The following is a 19,749-nucleotide window of genomic DNA, read 5'->3' as shown; positions in this document are numbered from 1 at the left end:
TAAGATTGCTTTTACCCCTAAACTATTCAGGGAGTAATAGCTAGCACCCTAAATTCTGAGAATGGTATTTTCACACGCCATGTCTAGATTGTGACGTCATATAGGTGTCTGTCAGTCCAAAAAGTCTAACTTATATGCATTGCCCAAACCACCGGCTCTGTTAGTATGGATAGTTAGGGTAACATCATTAGATGACGGTTAATGTGAGTTAGCAAACCTTTTTTCTTTTCAATAGTTTCTTCATATCACACACACACACACACTTGCTGTAGAACATGTTTATCATGATCTGACATTAACCTTCAGTCCAAAGTTGAGAGATTTTTCTTTTAGAAACAAGTGCCTAATTTACTAATAAACACTATTTGGCAAAACATGTGATCATCTTAAACATGGTGCCACAGGGAGGAGATATTCTCATAATCCTTCTTTCTTCTTCTTTTTTTTTTAATCCTATTTTCACCGTTGGATCAAATAATGAATGGTTCAAATTTCATACTTTATAAAACTATTATTATAACATTGCATAAATAGGAGAGAGAAAGTTGATATGTACTTTTTAAAATATTAAATCCAAACCATCTATTCCTTGATCCAATGGTGGAGATGAGATTCTAGGGAAAAAAAAGAAAGAAAGAAAGAAGAGAGATTCTGAGAGGATCCAAACCTGATGCAGCATGTTTCAATGAAAAAGCAATTATATCAATTTATCCACATTATTAAACTCATACTAGCCACTCTTCCATGGAAAAAAAAAAGAGGTTCTTTTAACCTAAATTAAAGTCAATCTAGACTTAATGACCGCCATTAATATCCAATATTTGTTTGAGAGCGACATTGCAACGATTTTAAAACTTGAGGAACAATGTTGCTCTAATAATGAATAATTCAAATTAGATCAAAGTGCTCATTATGAAATAATTCAAGAATAAAACTGTGGTTTAACCCTATAATTTGGACTTTGATCCGCCGCCTTTATAGTTGCTTCTCGGCCCCTCTGAAAAGCAGGTAGCCTAGGTCAAGTTGCAAATAAATAAATAAGAAGGAAAAATATAAAATCAATTGAATATCAATGGATATGATTAACCAAACAATGTAGTATCATATATCTTAGTGCACTTAAGAAATTAATATTCAATTAAACTGGCAATTTAAGAACTTAGTTTCACAGTTAACCTTGGACACATTAGACATTTAATTAATGCTACTTGGCCCAACTCGTGTCGAGGGAATAAATTTGGATAAAAAAACCACATAAAAATAAGTGATATATCATCAATAATAACTACAATATCAAAATTATTTCAATTTTAATGTATAAAATCCACTCATCATATTGCAGCCATACCTGTAGCTGTATATCTGTCCGCATCATTATATTGACACTTCTAGAAACTAGAGACAAAAAAGCACAACTCCAAAAATAGAAAGGTTCACCACATCGCTTCTAAATCACCATAGTTTACGCAAACTTAAGGAACAAGGCATCAAGCCCTTCAACCATAGTGCTTTCCCCTAAATGCATTTTAAGAAAAGACATGCAATAAAAAATAAAACGGTCACAAAATATTAGGGCAACTCTCTCTCTCTCTGTGTCTCAGTTAAGAGAGTGTTTATATGGTTGTTTTTATAATTACTTTTTTTCATGTGCAAATTACTAAAAAAGATATAAATAATATATGCATATGTAAGACCAATTTATTATTTATGTAATTAATTAATAATTAATATGTATATATATTGATAAAACCACGGTTTTCCACTCAAAAAGTGTACTAGGGTGTTTAGATTAATTTCTCAAAAGCACTTCCATGTAAGTCGAAAAACAAAACTCATCTTACGTAATTATCCTGTATGCAGTAAAATTAATTCCATAAAGCTAATCCAAAGAAAAAGTGGATTCATGAAAAACCATGGTTTCAATCTTGAAAACCATGGTTTTGGCATTGTTATTCAATTATTAGATTTTACGAGTTGTTTGGATTGTTTATTTATATAACATGAGGCCAGATGCAGTTGTTTGTAAGCAATAGTGAAAGACTTCAAATAAAACTCCTAATCTAACCCATTATGCCTTGCATGACTAACTATGGGACCACAAGAGAAATTTAAAAACTCACTGCCTTATTCTCATCTTATCTCTATGTAGAGTTGATGAGCTTACATGACTTGGCGATATCATCACCTTCAAATATCGAAGCAATTAATTTCTGCTATATGAAATGTACAGAGAAATTAATATGAGTGGGATAGAAGACGACACTCACAAAGTGCAATTTAACTTGTTCAATTAGGTTAACATATGTCTGATTACTTATATATTTATTGCTTTTTAAAAAAAATTAAAAGGCTCTCCATGTGCCATTTAATTTAATAATTGGAATTGACTTAATGGTCTAGATTGACTAAGAAGAACAAACCCCGTAGATTTTCTCAAATCGCTGTATATATATTCCCTTACATCACACTACAAGCAATACCAATCTGAAAGCAAACAACATATAAAGCCATTCCATAAGGTAAAATAACTGTCTTCTTTCTCTATTCATTTGCAGGTACTTCATCTTCTTCAACAGAAAATGGAGTCTGTATTGCTCTTCCGTTTAAGAGCGAATTTATTTTAATAAATCTCACCTACATGCTTTCATTTACTTCTACTTTTTCTTCCTCCTGGGCTAATTTTATGATTTCATGTCGGAGTCATGTTCAAATATGACTCAGATCTTTCAAATCTCATTTAAGTTTCTGTGCATACCGTTCAAGAATTGTAATTTTTACATTATCATTTCCCAGAAAACTAACTCCATTCTACAAACTGGTTCTAGGCAAGTGCTACGAGGGGAAAATTTCCTGTTGCAATCGAAATTCCAGGTATGGAGGATTATTATTGAAATCACTAAGGACTTAGTTCATTTTTGTCAAATTATACAGATTTTTTAAGCAGATTTTTTAAGTCTGAATAAATTAAAAAAAACTTTATTTACGTAATAAATGTTATTTTCATTGTTTAGTTTTAACGATTAAGTTTCTATAATTTCCTATATTATAATCCTTTGTAAATTTTTGAAATTGAAAACTTTGGAGGTAAGGCCTATCACTTTTTCAGCCATAAAGATAGAATAAAGATTCAACCAAACAAACCTTTGATTGCCATTCGATGATAGCATTTATCGTTCGTCTTGGGGTTCCCAATCAAAAATAAACCCTAGCAATTCAATATAGTGCAAAACTCGGGTCGTTTCACTTTGATGAGCCTTTATTTGAAATTCTAAGCAAACTAAGTATCAAAAATAAAAAAATTGACTTGGAAAGGGATTGATTTTCTTTTTAACTGACTAATTGGCAAAATTTAAAAGGATGCAAAATGACTAAATAATTTTTGGATTTTTAATTTATAAAATGGATATGAATGAAATAAACAAAGAGAATTAACAAGTGACAGCAAATGGAAAAGTAATCCTCTAGCACAATGATTAAGTCTATCATTACTTCAATTAATTTGAAAGTTAGCTAAATTCAAAATACTCTAAAGGCCACTACTCAGACTCAGTTTAATTAGAATAATCAACATCAAGTCACCTTGCATATTAATTATTCACAATTAAATTGTTTCAGCACAATTAGCCAAAGAGAATCAAAGAAAAGCAATTAACGTTTTTAGTCTAATAACCAAGTCACCTTGAATTACTACTGAATGTTCACAATAATTTCAAAACATGGCCTGACCCAGTACAATGTAAAGAAATTAAAGCTAATCACAGCATAATGTTAAATGATAATCAAAGATTTTAACAACTACAATCAATCTCAGTACAAATATAAATCATCACAGCACATTCAAATATTGTAAAATTCATTTTAAGACCTAGAAATCACAATTACAATAAATATAAAAAAAAGAAGATTGGAAGAGTTGAAACTCCCCTTTGAAGCTCCAAGTTCAAGTCATAAACATTGTGCTAGAGAATCATGAAAGTCAGCCACGATTTGTCATGGTGAATGCCACAATCAACATTCTGCTACAAGCTACCATGGAGGAACGCCGAAGAAGAAAAGATATCAGTGAGAATGAGTTATTGGGATCTTATTGCAGCTTCACGGCGCCACTGCTTCGTCGATGATCACCCTGCCACGCGGAGAAGAGTAAGAAGATGAAGGTGATGATGGTGATGGAAGACTCTCCCTCTCACCGTCGAGACTCCATCTCTTCTTTGTTCACGCTCTGCTCGCTTTCTCTTTTCTCTTTCGCTGCCAGCTCGTGCCTTCTCGTTCCAAATGATGAGGATTTGAATAATAGGATATTAGGGGGGTGGAGGAGCAAAACGCAACATTTTGCTCCCTTTTTCAATTAATTTTTTAATTATTTTTTCTTTTTTCTTTTTAATTCTTCAACAAACCTGTAACCAAAATTCAAGAATAAGATAACATTAATTGTCTTAAAAAATCAATTCGTCACAATTAAACCAAATTATGGCATTTTTGCCCTGATAAAATAACAATTCAAAATAAAACATATTAAATCAATTAAGGCAAAAAAATAATTAAATTGACAAAACTCATCACAAATATATGAAAATGCACATAAAAACATAGGTTTGTTAGAGAACCCATTAATTGTTGGGGCCAAATGTGGATCTGCTTCCTTGAACTTGCTTAGGGTCACAAAACAAACACCCAATACTCCTTGCTTTCATTTATTATTGGTAAAAAAAGTAACACTACTCATCTTTCGTGATAATTAACAATCAATTATTAATAATTCATTATTATCATCCATATGCATGTATATATAGGTGATCTAAATAATCTTCTACCACTATTACTAAATATAATGTCTCTTCAACTAATTCACAAAGTAAAAAAGGTAGTTAAGTTCTTTTTTTTTTGTAATTAATAGGTTAGAATTAATTTGTAACACCTTTTTTCCCCCCAAACATACCACTTAATGATTGAAAAGGAGAGATTTTTAAGCAATTTTTTTAATTATTTAGGTATTTATGTGTATATTATTATCACACATTTGATGAGAAGTAATAGGTGCTTATTTGAAAAAAAAAATTTCATGGGAGATTCACATGCTGATATTGAGTATATATAGTGAGGTAGTGTTAATTAATGTGAATGATTTTCCAGATAAATGGATGCATTAGATGGAGATCCAAGGAATCCTCCTGTAGGACTTAGTCGCCCCCAGTTACGGAGGATTAGATCAGCTGAGTTCAGAAGACCCTTTCGTAACTTTTTACAGCTATGGAGGATTATTATTGAAATTACAAAAGACTTAATTCACTTGAATCTGGCAAGAAAAGACATAATTCATTTTTTTTAAATTATAGATTTTTTATGGCTGGGTCAGATTCGAGTATTGATAGGTTTGTCACATCCTGAATTTTCTGACTTCGAACGAGCAGAAAAGAGAAAATTCATTAAAATTATTTAATAGCAGCATAAAATTGGGAAAAATTATGGAATGTTTATTTTCATGGTTTAGAAATATTTTGGAAAAGTTATTTCCCCAAAAATGGCTTAAATAATTTTAATAGATAATTTTAAGAGAAAAATGGTTTATTTTCTCTGAAAATTATGAAAAAAATACTTAGAGATTTATATTTAATCTTTAAATTTTAGGATAATCATTTGAGATAGTAAAGAAGATAGTTGAGGCATAACATCCTTAAAATGGGTTAAGGATTAATTTCTGGAATTAAGAGCTATTTTCTTGACAAATTCAAGAAAAATAGTTAGGAGTTGACTTTTGACCTGAAATTTTTAGAGAAGTTATTTTGTTGGTCAAAGAAGCTAATGGATAATATAAATCTATATAAGATATTGTGGAATAATTTTTGGATGTATTTTATGTTTCAGAACAACTAGACGTCGTACCCCGTGCATTGCACAGGTTATTAAATCATGACTTTTTTCATTAGAAGAACTAACTAAGACCTACTCACTATTAGTGTTTGTGTATCAAGTCAAAATGATATTTTGGAAAACCTCATTGTAGAAAACATTTATTGTTCGGTTTGTTGACTTCTTTTCTATGTCTAGTACTGTTACTTTCTAGCCCTCAATACTTTTTACCATTAATAATGCCACATACAATTATCCATATGAGAATACCGGTGTCGGTAGATAAAGCCTTACCCTTTCCATTAATTGTCCTTGGGTTTTGTTAATTGTCATTGATAATGACACCATTACTAGAAATTGTCCTCTAGTTATTGAAAATGGAAGCATAGATTTTGATAGGCTAAGGTCCATTTTGTGAATTAACACTTCTTCGTACTTACTTGTTCCATTTAATGCTATTGTTTTGATGAAATGTCTTCCAAGTAAGTTAATTCGAAGTCTTTGTTCCATTGCACAATCTTGTAGATTAGTCAATTGGTTTTAGAAGCATCATTGGAACGCCAACCTTTAACCTTAACACGTGGCAAAATTCTCAAGCAATTCATTATGTTCAGAAATTCTATTGTGTATAACTCATGCCGCGTAGTGTCTTCTTTCTGTGTTTTATTTATAGAATTCGAGCTGTAATATTAGACTACTTCTCCCTCCACCTGGAACAAAATGTAGTCATTTAGGCCTTCCACTATATTGACTATTTTGTTGTATAAAATATGCTTAAAAGTGCCTTATGAATAGTACCAGAGGTTTAAAGTTTATAAATAGTACTGGAGAGAGTATATTTTAAGCATGTTCCTTCTTCCCATAAGTTCCAACCTTATCATGTCAAAGACCCAAGTCAATCAATATTTTTCTATTTATTTGTTTTCTTGTTAATTTTTCCTCTTTCCATAAGTTTCACTCTTATCCTGTCAAAAAACTAAAATCTAAATTGCAGTAACTAATGTTATTTTGGGGACTTTGAAGCTTGATTGCATCATTCATTTCGAAATGCGAATTATTATCATAATTCCAAAATCTAAAGTATTAATTTCAAGAACACAATTACATCTTTGATAAAAACGCTGATAACAATTTATTTACTTGTTAATCCGATTTAATCAATATTTTTTTATTTGTTTACCTATTAATTTAGTCTTAAAAAATAAATAGTAATAATTAATATTGTTTTAGGGAGTTCAGTGTTTGATCTGGGATCGTTGAAATTTACTATACAAAGATATTGTTTATATGTAAATATTACAGTATAATGATTATTTTAATTTAAATACATGTATAGTCTTTCTTTTAAAAGTTTTGTTGTCCCTCCAATTTTTTTTTTAAGAACAGATTCATTTTTTTTAACATATTTTGCTATATCCACATACCTTGAAGGCCACTTTTAAGTCCTAAATTATAATACAGTTATTAATTTGTAATATTTATACATCGTCTTTGTGTAAATCTCAACAGTCTCTTCATTTAAAATTAAAAATTCAAATTTAATAAGGTCATCGGAACTCATCTTCTTTATGTATTTACTTTACACTATAAAATCCCCTTCCCTACACATTGATTCAAGGCTTGATTTCACCATTCCTTGCAAAATGCCAATTTGGGAATAGTTTGCTCTTTAGTTTTTTGCTATCTTTCTTTTGGTGACCCTACTTAGTGAATTCCCAATATTCTCGGTCCTAATTAAATTTCAAAGAAAAAATGATAAATTTTTTTTGGGTTTCACATCATTGTTTAGCATTCACGCTTTATATTTTGTTAGCAATCCATTATTAATCTAAAAGGATTAAGGTGAAAATTTGACCTTGATCTTATTTTTCATGTGCAAATTAGCCTTTCAATATTTTAGTTGTGCAAATTTGTCTCTGATTTGTTTAGACTTGCAATTAGGGGTGAAAATAGGCCAAACGGCTTGGTCTGTTAAAAGATAGAAATAGGCCCCGGCTTTTTTGAAGGCTTGCTTAGCTTAACAGGTTAGGCATAAGCCTTTTGAAAAGTTTGCTATTATCTGATGCTATTATTTTTAATATGATCTTTTAATCTATTTTTTTTATATATAGTTAATGCTCCATGGAATTTTGAAATTTACTTTGCAAGAGAATATAAGGATATAATTTCAAATGGTAATGTCAATAACTAATGTGATTTTTAAATTCTAAAAATATAGATAAAATAGAAATAAAAAATATCCTACAAGGATAGCTGAAAAGAAGGGAAAAAATAATAAATTAATTAACCTGTATGTTACGTTAATCAAACTATGCTACATGTTATTTTGTTTCGTCACTAATTTTACCATTACTAAATAATTAGTGAAAAAATTCAAAATTAGCGATGGAAATTTTTCATCACTAGTTCATCTTTAATTAGTGACAGATACTGTACAAAAATTCTATCACAAAATAGTGACGGATCTGTGAAGGAAAATTTCATCACAAATTGGTGGCGAAAATTTCCGTCACTAATCCGTCGTTAAATTTTTTTATTCTGTAAACTCAAAATAGTACTTGGTAACCATTGATTGCTACCACATGTCATGTTTGTGAATGTCACCTCATTATCAGCTGCCACCTCACATTCTCCTATCCTCTATCTCCCATGCCGCCATGTCATCCCCTCATCCACATTATCACCATGTATCCATTATTGTGAGACGTCATATCATCAATGGCCGTCATTTCACCAACTCCTCTCTTCCATACTGCCATGTCATCTCCTCGTACATGTCATTGTCACATATCCGTCATTGTGATCTGCCACATCATCACCAGATGCCACCTCAACTCCTTCTCTCCTCGATGCAACCATGTCATCCTGTCGTCCATGTCATCACCACATGTCCATCATTATGAGCTACCACGTCATCACCTTATCCACATCATCACCGCATCATAAATTGGCTAAATTTGTGAAGGAATGTTGGTTCAAACTGGAGACCTCCTGCACTCGTGTTAAAGCCTTTGTTAGTTGAGCTGAGAAGCACATGCGAAATTTTTATACAAAAATAGACATATATAATATATCTAATAACAAATACAAATGTATATTGCAACACCTCACTTTTATATACTAATAGGATCATTTTAACGTCTGTGAATCACTAACGCCAGGTTTCCGTCCTGGGAAAAGACAAGGAATTTTTTTTTCCCTTTAACATTGGAATCCGTTGATCAAATATTTCAACCCTTCAGATAACTGTTGAGTGATTCAATATCAACCTTGCTTTCAACTTAATCTATTATCACCTAAAATAATTTCATACTATACAATCTTATAATATTATATTAAAAATAAAACAACGCTCTTGGTTGACAGCATATACGTGCACCTGGCAATGTTCACTTCCTTCTTCTAGAGGATACAAAATAATATTTCCATAGAGCAAGTAAAGTTACTTGCCCATATATTTTGCTATACAAGTTACAGAATTATAACAGGTATCTCTGTTCTTCAACCAGCCCACCTTCTTCTTAAATAACCTCCTTGTCCTTCTAGCTACTAGCCTTTACTGTTCATCATAAATTGGAGGGTGAGATTCCGAAGAATCCCCGTAGTAGTAATTTCCATCAAACAAATGTGCAGATCACATAAAGCATGCAAAACAAGCCAAAGTGGAACATAACCTTGCAAGCTAATGCAATTAAGCATTTATACGCAATGACAGATAGACAAGCTGAATAAATAATGCGCAAATACTTGGCAATCACTGCCCCATGTCTATTAGACAAGCTGAATAAATAATGCGCAAATAATTGGCAATCACTGCCGTGCAAATAATTGGCAATCACTGCCAATGTCTATTAGACAAGTTGAATAAATAAAGCGCAAATAATTGGCAATCACTGCCGCGCAAATAATTGGCAATCACTGCCCCATGTCTATCAGCTACACGTGATCACGGCTAAATAATCCATGCAAGGAATTAAGGATTACATGTTCTCATGCTTTAGAAAAGCAATATGGCACAAACAAACATGCAGCAATCATACACAAGTGTAAGGTAGGAAAGAACTACTACCTGGTCAGCTTCCCTCCAAACCAAACCTTATCATTATCCTTTCCTTTTGCTTTCTTAATGGGCTTGTGCAGATATCAAAACCTATCATATTCATAAGGGTAGATCAATACTTGATCCAACTATAATTCATAAATTAAATAACTCTCTTCAAATTCCAAATCTTCTTTAATCTCTACTCTTACTAATTGGTCGTCCTATACAATTTTCTATATTTATGATTTAACTCCCAAAAGGTTTTCCTTTCTTTTATAACTCCAAATAGTTACCTTAATTACTTAATAACTGGTCATCTTTGTAAAAGATATTATCTTTATCTAATATACTTGGGGATGAATGATGAGCTCCCCAAACTTAATCATTCTAATGTTCTTAAGCTTGATTTAACCATCACATTAATGTTCCCAAACTCCAACTTTAACAAAAAAAATCACATCTTATTTATCAACACAATCCTATACCATGAACATTGCCTTAAACCTTTGTCTTAACATTTGAAAACATGAATCAGCAATTATAGTCCATTTTCCAGGTCCTCATCACTCTTTAATCATCATATTAGATTCTAATACCATGCATTTTTCACTGGAAAATAACCTCAGAACAACAAACTCCAGCAAACTTTCAGCTTCCAAAGTTCGGAATGCATAGGCCTTTGACTTCATAAATTCTCATAACTCTTTTAACATTTATTTAATTAACATAACAAAATTCTATCCTTCCAATTAAAAGGTTCTTAACAGCAGCACTATCAACAGTTCAAAACACCAATCAGTGAGGTATATATCGTTCTCAGCTTCCATATTTGAACTCCCACATGTAGTACCTCACATACATCCTTCTAAATCTTATACGTAGACTTCTATATCATTTAGACATCCAATTCCTTTCCTATTGGTTTGAGTAACTTTAATCTTAAATCTGAAAAATATCTCTACGCATGATTACCTAACACAGGGAGGCATCAAACACCACATCGAATAAGTGCATCGTTAACTTTTAACCTCCACAACATTTCGGACAGCACAACCTTTGGTTCTGAAACTATTTTCCAGATTTAAAATAATGTTTAAACCATCATTTTCAAAGTCTCTAGTCATGCCTTAAACTTATACATCAATGACTTAGCATTTAACTAGAAGCATAATTCAGCAAAGACCAAATCAGTTTTGAGCTTCAAGATCTTGCGTTTCCAACGCTCTGGATCTTCAAACATGCTTATCAATTAGAGTTCCTATTCTAAATTTAGAAACTTTGATCACTGAGTTTTAAATCAGTTTTCAACTTTCAAAGAAGTAAAAACATTTCCCATGTGAGAACCAATTATAACTCCCTTAGAAAATAAATCCAGATTTGAAATCTTGCTGAAGCATTTCCGATTCTTGCATGAAGCGACAGATTGTATATACATATAATATTATACTCTTCCCGAGTATACACATATATTAGACTCTTAGCTTCACCTTTCTCCCATATTAATTAATATTTACTGCAGCGACTTTTTCTTCTTAAATCACTGAACCAATCGGACACTTATATACACATATATAAACTTCTACCTAATCTTAATCTTACTATTATTATTATTTTCCCCCCTACTCTCGGCTTTCACACTGAGATCCATCACTTACACATATACATATGCTTGCTCACATGTATATATTACCAATTTGCCTTTTACCAAAGAACCCCACTGTCCACACCCCAGAACAGCAAGCAATAGTTTTTAAAGCCATATTCAATAACATCCGAACGCAACAAATACTTCATACGGCTTCCCAGTAAACCCGACGCCTATCACAGCAAAATAGAAGGACTTGAAGTTAAAATTCATCATACAAGAGAGCTAGACAACATGCAACACCATTTTCGATCTTTTCCTCCTCCTTGTACCATAGCCGACTCCTTACATCAAGGAAAATGTAGGTCCTGTTTCAGACAACCCAAAACAGAGCAGCAACTTCACATGCAACAAGAAAATACATATCCATCTACAGCGTATTATTACCCTCTTCTGCCACTGAGATTCAACACCAACCAGAGACACATTTAACCCCTGTTTCGGTCAACAGAAACAGAGCAAAGAATTTAAAATCCAACTTGCAGAAATTTCAACCTCTGTTCGGCCAACCCAAAATAAAGGTATCTAACATCATGCAAGACACTCTACTACCTCTCATTAGCTCCAAATCTCGACAGTACGAAGATCTCCTACGTCAAACCCAGATTTGGACAGCAACACAGAGACCAAGAAAGGGACATGCAACCTAAAAATCTTACACTATCATCATCAACCAACATCATTTTCTCATCGTCATCAGGTTTCCAGCTTAAATCAGGAGTTTCTCTCACTACCCAGACTTTCTTACTCAACCATTACATCTTATTAAGCCACCGATCGAAGGAACCAAGATTAGAAGGAAGTTCTAGAGACTCACCTTAGTTGAAAACACGGACTGCATGCAATAGAAACCACCTCCGGTCACTCCTCCGTCGAGCGCACTCTCTCCACCTTCTCTCTATTTTCTCTCGCTATTTCTTCACGTTACAGGTTGCAAATGAGAAGAAAAGAGGGTGTTTCTAAAATTAAACGGAACAATCACGTGTGGACTGTGTGAGTAAAAACAAAATGTCCATTTTGCCCTTTACACTTGATGCTTTCTTTCAATTCCATCCTTCCTCTATAATTCTGAAATAATGAGATAAACCCAGAAATTATTCCACCATGTTTTATACGGATCTTTCTTATCCATTAGCTTCTTTGACCCATAAAATAATTTTCCTAAGAATTTCATATCAAAAGTCAACTCCTGACTATTTTTCTCTTAAAATTATCCATTAAAATTATTTAAGCCATTTTTGGGGAAATACCTTTTCCAAAATACCTCTAAACCTTAAAAATCATTATTCCATAATTTTCCCCCTTTATTTGGCAAATAAATAATTTTAATAAATTTTTCTCTTTTCTACTCATACTAAATCATAAAATTCGGGGTGTTACATATATAATAAATATTATATACATAATTTAATATATATTATATAATTAAATATATTATTATTATTCGAATTTAATTTTTATGTTTTAGTAAAAATTTCTAATAATTTATATTTATATTTATATTTCTTTTATAATATTTGTTTTTGTAATTTTTATAGAATATATTACTTAAAAATTATGATATACTATATTTTTATTTTAATAATTAGTTTAAAAATTTGTTTATGAGAATTAGTGATGGATTAGTAATGGAAATTAGTGACAGAATTTTTTCGTCACTAATTTCCACCACAATTATTTAGAATAGAATCAGCGATGGACTTGTAACAGAATTTAGTGATCCATCGCTAATTTATTGACAGAATAAAATTTCGTCACTAATCCATTACTAATTTAGCCAATGAAATTTTTCGTCACTAAATTCCGTTTCTAATTTTAGTGACGGAATTTTTGAAGGATTAGTGATGAAATAAAACTTCATTACTAAATTCCATCACTAATCCCCTATTTTTTTGTAGTGATACTCCAATCATGTTCACCTAAATCACAAATCAGATTTCCATTGCCATTTGCATTATTAGGCAAGCATGGGAGATGCTGAGATTGTTAGTGAATAGAATATGATGATCAATTACCATGTTTAGATTAGGTTAACTGTATGTTTATGTGGAGATTAGAAATATTTGATTCCCAAATTTTTGGATCCCTTCTTCCCTGCTAGTGCTTGAAATCTGCTTTAAATGGTGGAAAATTGAAGAATAAATATAAAAAAAGGGTAAAATCAATGAAAATAGGACTCAAATAATCAATACAAACGGTCCTAATAATAAGCTTGATTTAATCCTCCATCTACATGTGCCATGTAGTCTTAGTCTTTGTACTATGTTTATTTCTCAGTCAAGCAGTTATTTGTGTAACGCCGTGCAAAACATTTTTAAAGGTGATTATTTTAATAACCACTACTAAAAATAGTCTTTCCATGATGGTTTGGTTAGTAAAACCGCCATGCAAAATTTACTTTCTGTGGTGTTTTAACTAAAAAACCACCGTGAAAAGTTATTTTTCACCATTGATAATTATTAATAATTAATGAATAGGAATAAAGAGGTCGTGAATCACTTTGTAGAATAATTCAAAGAATGCATGTAATTATATAGTTCTCTTAATTATCCCACAAATTGATTTGGGGTCTCTTCAGTTTTCAGGATATTGAAAAGAATGCATGTAATTATATAGTTCTCTTAATTATTCTGCAAAGTGATTCACATGCGGTCCCATCGTTTTGTATCTCATCATTTTCTAATATAGACTTGTTTTTTTTAATTGGAGAAATAGAACTTTTATTATGGAAGAATGCATGTATAGTTCTTGTAACGTACTAAAAATATATATATATAAAAATCAAAATCAATTAATTAAATAATATTATATTATTATATTATAAAAAAAAATAGTAATACCCACCTTTCCACCGAATTCGGTGGAAAGGCTGGGCACATTTAATGAAACAAGAATAGGGGGGGGGGGGGAGGTGTTAATGGCCGAAGAAAAAAACGGGGAAGTAGCAGATGGACGTAGAAAATGGGTAAGGGGCGGTGGAAAAATTTGCAACGTGAAGGTATTATATATATTATCATCTCCCAGTTATCTCCTTCCAGTAAGAGCAAGAGAGTGCGGGAGAAAAAGAGAGAGCGAAAGGAAGAAAGGAAAATCAAGAGAGTGTGGAAGTACATGCTGTCTGAAGGATAGGAGAAGATTTGAGGATCATTTAGGTACATAAATATGCTTCTTTTTATCATATTTTCTTTATGAGTATTTCCTATATATTTAGAACTTTATATTATTAGTATCATTATAATGTTTAGAGAAAATTTTACCGTTTGGGTATAGAGTAAATATGGAGTTTTGACAATATATGACCGTAGAAATTTAAAGATCCATTATTAAGGAATTTTAATCGGTTTATTTTTGTTGAATGATTATTTTGAGAATTTTAAACTAAGATTTTAGTTGAAAAGTTTGTTATTTAGACTTGTAATATGTTTTTACCGATTAAATTTGAGTTAAATAATTTATTTGAGTTATTTAATATATTATTGAGGTTTTAATCGGTTTAAATATTGAATAAGTTAAAGATATATTGTTGAAATAATTTTTGAAAGCTTGAAAAATTGTAAATTGAGAATTTGGTGAAATGAGATAAAGTTACAGTTTGTTTATAATTTAAAAAAATTGTTTGGTTTGAGAAAAAATTTTAAATGAGATTATAATAAATAATTGAGAATTTTAATACGAAATATTTAGATTTTGGGTAATAAAAATATATTCACTTAAGTTGTTAAATTTAAATAGCCTTTTATATGTTATATTGTTCAAAATAATATCTATTATAAATGCCTAGATTTGGGAGAGTTAATATATTTATGTAATTTTGGTTTAGAGGGTAGTCTTAGAATTTTAGAGTAGCTTTGGAGTAGTTTTGAGTTTATGTTAATAAATATTTATGTGCAATTTTGTAGACTTGAGAATTTTGGAGTAATCTTTGTGTGAACATTTGTAAGCTAAAGAGTACCAGGTAACTTTGAAAATTCTTTCTTGTACATGTGAATTGTGTATGATTGTATTATGAATTTACTATATTTTTTATATATTGAAATACAATATTGTGATTTTTCAAATGAATGTTTTGGTCTGTTATTTGATTTTGTTAAGATTTATTGCTATTAATTATGATGAATAATTAAATATATTGATGGATATGGAATTGTTATGAGTGGTTATTAAATGGTATATAAGTTTATTGCTATCTTATTTTTAATATATTTGTGGACATATTTATGATGTAATATTATTGGCATCTGACATGCATTGTTGGGCTAAGGATAGAAGGAGATTGCATGGATATAAAATTACCACGTGGTATGCCATCACTCGGTGCACAGTGGATGGCACTTGTCAGGACCCCTTCTTCCATGTTTTCCTTTGGCCGGGAATTCATTGGAGCTGTGGGACATGTGACACCTCCCTATTCACAAAGGAGGGGAGCCATAGTCTGAGCTTGAGCTCTATATCTTTGGCCGGATATATCTCTAGTATCGGTGAGCTTGGAATAATTCAGTAAAATGGATTAGTTCCTATCGGACTATGTGTTAGCCTATGGCTCCAGTCAGCGGTATAAGGGTGGACGGTGATATAAGAGAGGCAACATATTGCATTATTTTTGGATATATTAAAAAAATGATATTGGTATATTGTTGAAAAAAATGAAATTGAATTGAATGTCTCAAATCCGTGATTTTTGATAAATTTATATACACACATATAAACAGATTTTTGGTTTATCATATGTGATTTGCTTCTATAGGTTAGAATTTCAGTAGTTACTGAGACGTTTGAGCTCATCCCCTATATTAACAATTTTCAGGCGAAGGATCTAGTAAGAATCAAGGGAAGGCACCATTGGAGTGAGCCGTGAAGCCTTCTGTGCTCCTCAAGCACATGCTGTGTTATATTTTTATTTGCCATGACTATAAGACTTTAATAGTTTATGTTGTTAAGTTATGTTAGAAATGTTTTGAAATTTTGACTTAATTGCAGTATTAAAAACATGTATGGACTTTTAAATTAAATATTTTATTGCGTATATTGATATAATTATGTGAGGTGTTACAGTTCTCTTAATTATTCCGCAAAGTGATTCACTTGCTGTCCCATCAGTTTTTATCTCATCATTTTCTAATATAGACTTGTTTTTTTAATTGAAGAAATAGAACTTTTATTATGGAAGAATGCATGTAATTATATAGTTCTCGTAATTATTCCGCAAAGTGATTCACATGCGGTCCCATCAGTTTTTATCTCATCATTTTCTAATATAGACTTGTTTTTTTAAGATGACTCTCGGATTTGAAGAAAGAGAACTTTTATTATGGAATTTCTTCCCTTCCAATTGCCTAAAAATTTGACAACACAAATGTACACTGAATTCATATCCTCGTTCATCAAATAAGGACTTGGTTTTTCAATTATATTGGATAAGATATCATTGTTGATTGATTCATTATTTCTTTTATTAAAACTTATTATTGTGCTTTAATATTTCTTGAGAGGGTAGTTATTTGGGCAATTGATTCTGTAATACTCTACAAAAGAGGGGAGATTAAATATAATTTCTTCCATAAGATAAAATATTTAGCGCTAGAAATTTTTAGATTTAATTTCTTCCATCATTGTGCTAAGGTGTATCCCCCATGAGTCATAGCCCCACCTCCCAGCAAACTAAATAAGGTCCAATCTTTTCACCAAAAAAAAAAAGATCCAATCACAAAAGACATTGAAATGCATAACAAAGGATCTACAATCATAAAATAGCAACTAAAAAAATGGATCTACAATCAAGAGATGACGTGGATGTTGCTTCAAAATCTCTCTCGTGATAAATATGCTTCCGCTTGGCATTCATCCTACACAGATTAATGCGATGATGGTTCAAGTCATATATAACAGTGGCCATATTACAAAGGCTCTTAAAAATGGTGCAGCCAATATTAAAAGGAAAATATATAAAAAATGTGCAGCTAACGAAAAAAAGATTCATACCATTGAGATATGCAGCACAACTTTTTGGTCTACATATGCAGCAAAAAAAATTCCCAGGGGAACAAAAAACAAAAATTTGAGATAATATGATCATTCACTTTGCAAGTGCATAAGATTTATGCTTTGAGCTGCAAAAAATATATAAAAATTAGTATAACAGAACAAACAGAAAACAAACCTATGCTAGAAGCTTTCAATTATAGCACTCCACTTGGGATCAACATCTTTTGGAATTTCTAGCCGCTGGTTCATGAACCCAATAGCTCCAATCACTAGCAGTTATCCTAGAATTTTGATATGGATTACTTCAACAATCTTATCTACTCTTGTACGTCACCTTATTATTTGCATTCTGCGTTGTAGGAAATTCAAGGTTCATGAAAACTACATACTTGCATTGAGTTGAGACTCTTCCAAGGGCTCTTCTCAGTTGTAAGTTCCCACAATATCACTCCAAAGTTGTATACATCAGACTGATGTTCTCAAGAGGCAAAAAAATATAAAGTATTCAAAAGACAAAAGTTCAGAGGGGAGAGAGAGAATACTTGAGGATACAAATCAAACATACTTGTCACTAATTAGCGGGCTCATGACAAAAGAACTTCCGGTGCTATCCATTGAGGCTGAAAAGTGAAAAATGCTAGAATCAGCAAACCATCAAAAGCAAAGGAAAAACAATCAACTCAAAGAATGAAAAAGCCCTTCACCTGATTACGCATGAGAATAAAATTGAAAGACCTAACCCACTGACCACACAACCAAGCCACACCATTAAATACACGGACAACAGACACACAGAGATGTTTATCATGGCATACACCCGGCCAAATACATCTCAATAGAGAGATCCATTCTTCCACCTAAAATAGCCAACACCAAAAACCAACAACCAAGAAAGAAAATGCACACACACACTCAGATATTCCCACAAACGAAGGAAAGAAAGCCCCAACGCACACCGAAGAACAATCACAAAAAGGCATACCCAGACCCATGCATTTATAGTATCCAAAATTACTATAAAAAATGGATATAGGCACGTCGAGATAAGCACTCCTCGAAAACAAAAAGATAAAAAATGGATATAGGAACGTCGAGATAAGAACTCTTCAAAAACAAGAGGAAACGAAACGTCCAAAAATGAATGAAAACAAAACAATTAAAACAGATGCATGCATCTAGAATGATGGAACGACGTGGATGGAATAATTATCATGAAAATTAATTGCCTCAAACAAAACATAAATTCCTGCACCGATTGACCTTCCCCACAAACTCATTTCTTCGCTCCCAAAAAATGAATAATCCTAAGCATCAATCTCCATAAAGAAATCTTAAATTCCTGACCCCTCAACTTTCCATGGAAACTAACAAAATAAAAAGTCACAGGAAAGGCTAGACGGACCAATCATAAAACAGCCACAAAAAACAATTAAAAGACATGAACCAATAGACGAAAGCCATGTGGACCAATCACAGCGCAGCCACAACATTTATAGAATATATAGAAGATAGATAGATAGATAGATAGATAGATATAGATAGATAGATAGATAGATAGGAGGAAGGATGAAATTAGAAGTAGGGAATGAAGTGAACGGCATAATGGTCATTTCGCTCTCCCCTGCCCTTATATTCTGCCAGCACACCTTTTCCTTTTCATTTTCATCATGCTGAGCTTTTGAAAAGAGAGAGCGACCGAGTGACAAACTCAATTATTTTTATATATTTTAATATCTTTTATATGGGTTTTATCAACTTAATTTGTCATTTTAGAATATATAGATAGATAGATAGGAGGAAGGATGAAATTAGAAGTAGGGAATGAAGTGAACGGCATAATGGTCATTTCGCTCTCCCCTGCCCTTATATTCTGCCAGCACACCTTTTCCTTTTCATTTTCATCATGCTGAGCTTTTGAAAAGAGAGAACGACCGAGTGACAAACTCAATTATTTTTATATATTTTGATATCTTTTATATGGGTTTTGTCAACTTAATTTTTCATTTTGGCCTTAATTGATTGTTGATTGATTTAATGTGTTTTATTTTGAATTATCATTTTATAGGGGCAAAATTGTCATATTTTGGTTTAATTGTGATTAATCAATTTTTAAGGACAATTAATGCTACCTTATTCTTCAATTTTGTTTGCAGGTTTTTGGAAGATTTTGAAAATAAAAAAAAAGAAAAAAAATAAACTAAAAAAATATAATAATAAAAGGGGGAGCAAA

This window comes from Neltuma alba, unplaced genomic scaffold, assembly GCF_004799145.2.
Source record: "Neltuma alba isolate B1F8T4 unplaced genomic scaffold, ASM479914v2 tig00003845_pilon, whole genome shotgun sequence".
Lineage (NCBI taxonomy): Eukaryota > Viridiplantae > Streptophyta > Magnoliopsida > Fabales > Fabaceae > Neltuma > Neltuma alba.
Note: the sequence above shows the minus strand (reverse complement) of the source record.